We start from the raw sequence: 8164 nt of genomic DNA, 5'->3' as shown, positions 1-8164 counted from the left end.
TATTGTATTAAAGTATTTTGGTAAAATAACATGTTCCACTTGTTTGATGGTATTTGGTGTGAGGGCTTCGCCTCTTCCAACTAGTGAAGCAATTCACAAAATGCACATGAAATGACGTGTAAAATTTTCAATCGGTTATCGAGTTTAGGACGAGAGCGAAGTCAACATTAGCGAGGTGTTCGTTGCGCCGCGTGACACTGACCACTGGCTGCTGGACACACCGCCACAGATGTTACTCCTGCAATTTAGTCTCTTATCTCTGATAAGATACGATGACTCAACAGTTCCGAATGCAGCACGGCCTCAGCTAAAGGATCTAACAGATCGTAAATCAATCAGAATGTTGCGCAATCAGTTCAGAGTAATTCAGTCTAATGCATTTACTTGCCTGTCTCATTTGCAAGTCTTCTGAAGTGTCATCGCTTTACATCCACACGAGATTTTCTTCTCCGCCTCAAATTCTATCATGTTTTTGAAATATATTAAAATTCATTTAATTCTGCAGTAAATTGTACTGAAACTTTTATTCTCTGGTGAGTGTCACTGATATTTTTATAATAGAAGTGAATTTGAACTTAAGATGATGGCATTTTGAACTTGACCTACATAGCCTCGGCGAGTGGATGCCCGATAATAAGGAAACTGAAAGTAATCAAAAATCATTCCAATTAAGTGTAAATTCATTCACAATCTTATGAATGACGACGTTACTTTCATTCTACAAGGTGAGATAACAATGCTTTAAACGAAAAGCGATCGACCCGACGGCCGGAGACTGGGTATATGGTCTATTCATGACAGCTACATAATTGAATACTGCCCAGTCACTGCCCGCTGATCGATTGACTGTGTGGCAAGTCCTTGAATGCAGGGGCTAATTTGCAATAATTACATAGCATGAAGTATTTTTTCAGACACAGTGAAACATTGCAAGTATCTGAGAGTAGATGTTAATTAATTAATAATAAATGTTATTTGCTCTCAGAGTATTCAACCTGTACTTGATTCGCGAGTAAAAACAAGTCCCACATTATTAATTCATATAGAGCGCATTTTCAATCTGCAGGTATACTGATTAGAAGATGTACGTGGTCATCAGGATGGATGTACGACGTGGTCATCAGGCAAAAATCAATACTGTACGTGTTTTAGAAAATGAATCATATTGTCAACTGAACTTATTTCTGTGATGAGATAAGTAAAAAATCACTAATGGAGGAGCGTTCTATAATCTGAGTAACATATGGAGAAAAATTATAGAATGAGTTTTTAGTGACTGCTAAAGCGAGATTCTGACTCGTCAATGAAATAATATCCATTTATTGTAGACATCTACATGTATTAAGCAGTAATGTAGATCGGAAATAAGTCAGGAGCGCGTCAACAAAGATAACGGTTTAGCTCGAAGAGCTGATATCGCAGGAGCATAAATAGTTTCATGTGACATCATTTTTTATGGATGAGCAATACGGTGAGACCGTTCAGGTATTTATGAATCTGATATTCCTCATTAATTTAACATAATTTCAGTCCCAGGCAACCCATTTTAGATGAATTCTAAAGGGAAGTAGCTAATTTCATTATATTAAAGATTATGTCGAGCCATTTAATCAATTTTCTTCTCTTAAGTACGTACAGAACCTATGGTAAGTGCAGCCTGGCTTCCTGACTTCAGTTCTGACGACAAATCAGAAGTCATGCAGTCATCGTTGTTGCTTCTCTCCTTGTGACGCACGACAAGACGAGCGTCTAGGTACTTGAATGCGGCTACAAATTTGCAGCTAATCAGCAAATGTGAATGACGTCAGGATATATATGTAAACTATCAGCCATTAGCTTAACCGTAGACATGACGTCAGGACCACCAATAATCATTATATATGTAAATATCAGCCATTAGCTCAACCGTAGACATGAATTCAGCGCCCACGACAATCATTATTTAGGCAAACCATCAGCCAATGGCTAAAAACTTGCCCAACAGGAGGTAAGCCAACAGCAGATGCGACATCAAGGTTAACTATAGATATTAAATATTTTTAGCAAGCGTCCTTGGCCTAGGCAAAGTGTTATCAATTTATCGGTACGGCTGCACGAATAGAAACGCGTGCATGAGATGGTCTTAGACAAAGTAATTTTAGTCTTAACTGTAGGGACTGCTACCGCTCTCACGTTCCCTTTTAATTTCTTCTGTTGAAGCACTCGTAACAATTATAATATATATGATTCACATTAATAATAATAAGACCTTCATTCCACACAACGCAATTGATACAAAAATTCTTTAATAGTATAATTAATGAGTTTTGTGCTGCAGCTGGACATGCTGATCTGCCTGCACATGACACGAGCCAGGGTCGTGAGACTGTAGATTACGATGAAGTGCGCATCGAGTTCTACTCACGCTCATCCTGCTGATCATCTGTACATAGCAATATGACTTTGGTGCCAACTAATGACTGCCGCAGATGACTTCCATGTGAGAAAATCAGAAGTTTTTCGACGTAGTAAGAGTAAAAGATTTGTGGTGAACTGCTAATTGTCTTTAGTGCTCAAAAGACTGGAGCTTGCGAAATTCGACTATAGGTAAAGTAAAACTCTGCACCTATAGGTGTATATTCGGTGTGTTTTTGAGTCATCATTACTTCCCGACCCTACATGATGGAATCAGTTTTAGGACCTCCTAAATGAATATCTTACAAGGGGATGCGAAGAGGACAAACGAGAAAATGAGGAACGGAAGGCAATATATGGGGGAAAGAGAACACAATTCAACACTCACTTTAACAAATTAATTCCATTCACAGTTAATCTCAAATCGCGTTCACAGATAACTGCTCGCTTCTAAAGGATGGGCGCTTACCATCCACGAAACTCCCTCAACGCCCTACAATCCTTAGCTAGATACCGTGGTAAATATCAACAGTATTTAATAATATAACAAAATTTTTTAAATCGAGAACACTAGAGTTTTGTAAATCAGCTTTGACCTTTGAAGTAAAACAATAGCATTTCGAGTTGAAAAAATACTCCTGATCAGTCAAACGTCATAAATATCATTACACATCATCAGTTCAAAAATATGTACAGTATATCGAAAACCTTTTGGGACCGATGATGGAGCTGGTCTCCGAAACGTTTTCATTGACGATATAAGGAATTCGCTTAACATTTTCTTCGCTTTAAAATTCATGACGAACTTTTAAACTAATCATATATGGCATATATGAAGTGTTCCTGGTCTGTTTACGATAATAATATAATAATAATGTTTAATATTTTTGATAATTTATTAATTTTAATAATATTTACATATGAAGGTTGTGTGAAAATATTAGCAACTGGTAGATTATCTCAGCAGAGATAATTTTGTGTGTACCAGACTTTCTCACAACGTGAAACAAATGTCAATGGAAGCGAGAAGTTTTTTAAAAGGTCACGGGGGCGCTACTGCCCATCGCGAGCACGACACTGAAAATTTGGAAACATTTACAAGCATTGATTAGAATATGCAAGGCAAAGCTCAAGAAAAGTATTGAAAAAATGCACGAAAAGGCGAAGAAAATACATTGAAAAGTGTGAAATAGTTCTAAAATGTACCGATCATAGATTTAAATCTCAAATATATTGGTAGAATAGCCGGAGCTCCGTATAGACTGTGACGATATCTACAACTCACATCAGGCGTTAGATACGACGGTGGCACACATGATACGAGACGAGGCTTCAAGGTGACACAATAACAACTAGACATCATACCGTATAATATAGGTAACATGTTCCGTTTGAAAATATTTCCCTTATAGCCTGTCCCGTACTAATATATTACTCCTAATCTGTCCCGCATGAAAACATCGTTCCTAACCTTTCCCGCAAGAAAATATTGCTCTTAACCTGTGCTGCATGAAAATAGAACTCCTAACCTGTACAGTAGAAAAATATTGCTCCTAACCTGTTGTTCCAAACCTAACCATGAACGAAAAAATCTTCTATAACCAGACGCACTTCAGAGCAGTAATTATAACCAAGTAAACCATTTATGCACGGAAAAACTAGTTCAGTATATCATGCGCAGTTTGAAAATATCATTAATAATTTGTCTGCAATGAAAATATTGCTTGTAAACTGCACCACATTTATTACTTTCAACCTGCTGCGACACGGTCGAAATGAAGAGTTAACTTTAAACTGGTCAAGTGGTGGCTACTGCTATACAGTGTGCTGAGCTACCTTATTGCTTTATGACGAGTCTAGGACTTCGTAGTCTAAGGTCAAGCTGATACTCCGCCTTCGTCGTCCTCCGTCTCCAAGTCGTCGATAGCATAGGCAAGTCCGCCCTCGGATTCCAGATGTATAACGTTGAACGTGTACGGTTTATTTGCCCTTCTTTGGGCCAGCTGATATAAGATACTGTTGCTTGTCACTTTCTGAGGGTAGTTTCTCACAACTGGACAATCCGGGGTTATACTCTACCACAAGTCCAGTCGTTTCTTGAATGTTGCAAGGGTGAACTCCACTCCTAGTCCTCTCATCACTTTTGGTGAGGCATCAAACAGTCTCGATCCTGCCACGGACAGTGATCTCTCACGAAGAGTCTGTACTCTGGCCGCGGTTCGGTTATTAAATGGGAGAATCTTGCACGGTTTCCCCCTCATTTCGTAGTAAAATGTCACTATTTCGGAGATCTCACTTTCAAAGTTGGGAACCAGTCCGGTTATCATCTTCCAAGTGTTCAATATGATTTACCTCTCTCTTCCCCTCTCCAGTTAGTACAGTCCCAGGTGTTTCTGCCTGTCCCAGTAATTCAGCTCCAGTTCCCTCATACCGCTGATCCTAGACGTGAAGGTCCACTTTACTGAATCCAGTTTCCGCACCGAGCCCGCCTTGAGCGACGCCCAAAGCTGGCAGCAGTACTCAAGATTGGGGAGCACGAGGGCTCTGAAGAGTGTAATCATTGGTGCTGTTTCTCTCGTTCGAAATGTCTGCCAGATCCAACCCATCCGTTGTCTGCTTTGCGCGACTATTTTAAAAACTAGTGTGCTGAACTACCTTCACACTGGTCGAGTGGCGGCTACTGCAATACAGTCAACAGCCGATCATGAGCTCTATGGAAACTGATCAAAAAGCGACTTCTGCGACAAAGTCAAAGAGCAGCACCACAAATTAGAGAATCTCGTATTGACATTTACTTCATTGATATAATAATTGTTTTCTGCTGTCCGAAAAAGATGGTACAAGAGTAATGAACATTATCGTATTATTTCATGTTACTATGAGGTTATGAGCATGTTTGCTATTTCGTATCTAATTTGGTTCTCTATGAAGGTTGTGTTCAGATAGCATTGATTACAGCAATCTCGCTAATACGACAATCTCGCTACCTGTATTTCCAGAGATTAACCTTAACTCCTACTTTAAAACACCTTAAGCAAGAAATTCTACTGTATTCACAGGAACACGTCTCTTAGGATATCTCGTATATGACGACTGACCGATATTCTTGACGATAGTCAGTTACAGATATCATCGTCGATGTCCAGCTAGTGACCGATATTCTTGACGTAAGCCAGTTACAGATATCTTCGTCGATGTCCAGCTAGTGACCGATATTCTTGACGATAGTCAGTTACAGATATCATCGTCGATGTCCAGCTAGTGACCGATATTCTTGACGTAAGCCAGTTACAGATATCTTCGTCGATGTCCAGCTAGTGACCGATATTCTTGACGATTGTCAGTTACAGATATCTTCGTCGATGTCCAGTGATCGCTATCCTCAGGTGTGAGAGCCAGCCAGTCTTGGGGTCATCGATCACCCGCCGCGGGCCTGGAGTGGCGAAGCTACGCCACGCAGTGCGAGTGTCAGGACTGCGTGTGGTGGTGCTCACGCTGTCTGGTGGTGCTTATATACTGCATATATACCGTGGTATATGCTATACCGTGGTGCTTATATACTGCGTCTGATGGTGCTTACTGCGCCTGGTGGTGCTTATATACTGCTTATATACCGTGGTATATGCTATACCGTGCTGCTTATATACTGCGTCTGGTGGTGCTTACTGCGCCTGGTGGTGCTTATATACTGCTTATATACCGTGGTATATGCTATACCGTGGTGCTTATATACTGCGCCTGGTGGTGCTTATATACTGCTTATATACCGTGGTATATGCTATACCGTGGTGCTTATATACTGCGTCTGGTGGTGCTTACTACGCCTGGTGGTGCTTATATACTGCTTCTGGTGGTGCTTATATACTGCATCTGTTGGTGCTTAATGCTCCTGGCTGTATTTACTGCGCGTGGTGGTGCTTACTGCGTCCGGCGGTGCTTAACACAATGTGTTGTTTAAATGATGGCTTATTCAACGGAGCTGGAGCTAAGTGATCAGTTGGTGCACGGATATTTCCTTGAACTGATCTTTCATTGAACGGTTAGGTTAGGTTAGGTTATGACTGCACAAGCTATTGAAAAGATTTGATGTTTTCATGATCGGCCGGTGAACTTATCAGTCGACGATCTACCGTTAAACCAGCCTTGTCTTGAGCCTATTAAAATGCGCGAGATTGGAAATTCATTTCACTCCGTACATCTGGAGCGATAAATTTTGAATATTAATTAATTAAAACAGAATTCTATTTTGATTTTTGTAGTTTTAAATGAGAGAATAAGCAAATACCTTAATTTTTAAATATCGTATTAGTTTACGAAAACAATGTCTAAGTGACCAGTGAAATGTTATAGGAGCAGAGACTGAAGGTGACGCATGAAAACAATGATTATGCAATGGTATTTCTATCGTGCAATCTACCACAGCAGAAGATATCCTGCTTATCTTGGTTACATGTGAAGGTCAGGCGAGTAATAAGTAAAAAAATAATAATATGAGTTAAATAGTTACACGAAAATTGTATTAAAGTACGCTTACTTGCTCACCTGACGAAGGAGAATATATTTTAATAGAATTGTAATCTGATATTCCATCTCAGCTCTAAATGTTTCAGAACCGGCCAGGTGCTTTTTAGGTATACCCGGACTTTAAATTAGTGTTATAGGTACGGGAACGCGCCACCGTGTGGGTAAAAAACTTTTCTGTTGGTAAAAAAGTGTGATCACTTGTAAGGACCACAAGCGATCAAGCGATAACATGGGGATCTTAAGTTCTTAAGGTAAACAAAGATCGGCGCAAGGCAAATGTCACTCGGCACGAGACAAGCTTCAACTGGGCCAAGAATTATCGAGGAGAAGAATTATTGTCTGGTCATGGCCTTCATGTAGGGGACTGGTATAAATGATTATTGTGTTACTCATAAAGTTATTATTCGTGGGATTAGGGAATACAATGGGCTGCGCTTGAGGAAGACAGTAATGAATTTGGATCAAGTGATGAACCAAGAGCATGGATACATTCGGGTAAATCGAATGTCTCTCGTTATCGAATTCTGATACTACGATAAGAAAATTGATTTCGAGGGAGGAAGAGAAAGAGAGATTTTTATCAATGTGTGTACTCATAACGTGAAAGGACTTATGTTCCTTCTTTCTACAATCATTGAGTCGCTCACTTCTCTCAAGTTTCTCAAGTCTATCCACTTTGTTTCACTTGTGATTTATTTGTGAAACGTGCGTACTGCCCGGCTATAGAAAGCTCCTGCAACGATATATTAAAGGCCAATATTTCACCTTCATTCGGGATATTTTAAGTGAATGTGAGAGGGCTAGATAAAACTGAATATTTAGTGGAGTATCTCAGCGCTCGTGATAAAATAAGTGTATTCATATACTGGTAAGGCTGTTTCTGTATAGGAAAGGTTGTTCAATAACGCCTTAGTCACATGGCTTATTCTAGTCACTAGATACAAAAGATTTTGAAATTTGAGTCAAGTGATGCGCAACAGTTGAATAAAAATAAACTGTCGGCCGCGCACTTAATGGCATTATAGCTTGGGCGATCAACTACTCAAATTATTCAGGTATACAAAGAGATAATTTACTAGTTAGTGGATCGATACATTCGTCTCATAAGTTTAATTCTGATAAAATAATATTGAACGACTCGAAACTGCAGAACTGCTAATTCTCGAATTAAAAACTTGCACGAGGTTGATCAGTGGTCGCATGTGGTCTGGGTATAAGTTTTTTACATTGAATTACGACATTAGAA

The sequence above is a fragment of the Hyalella azteca genome, unplaced genomic scaffold (assembly GCF_000764305.2).
Source record: "Hyalella azteca isolate HAZT.00-mixed unplaced genomic scaffold, Hazt_2.0.2 contig15624, whole genome shotgun sequence".
Lineage (NCBI taxonomy): Eukaryota > Metazoa > Arthropoda > Malacostraca > Amphipoda > Hyalellidae > Hyalella > Hyalella azteca.
Note: the sequence above shows the minus strand (reverse complement) of the source record.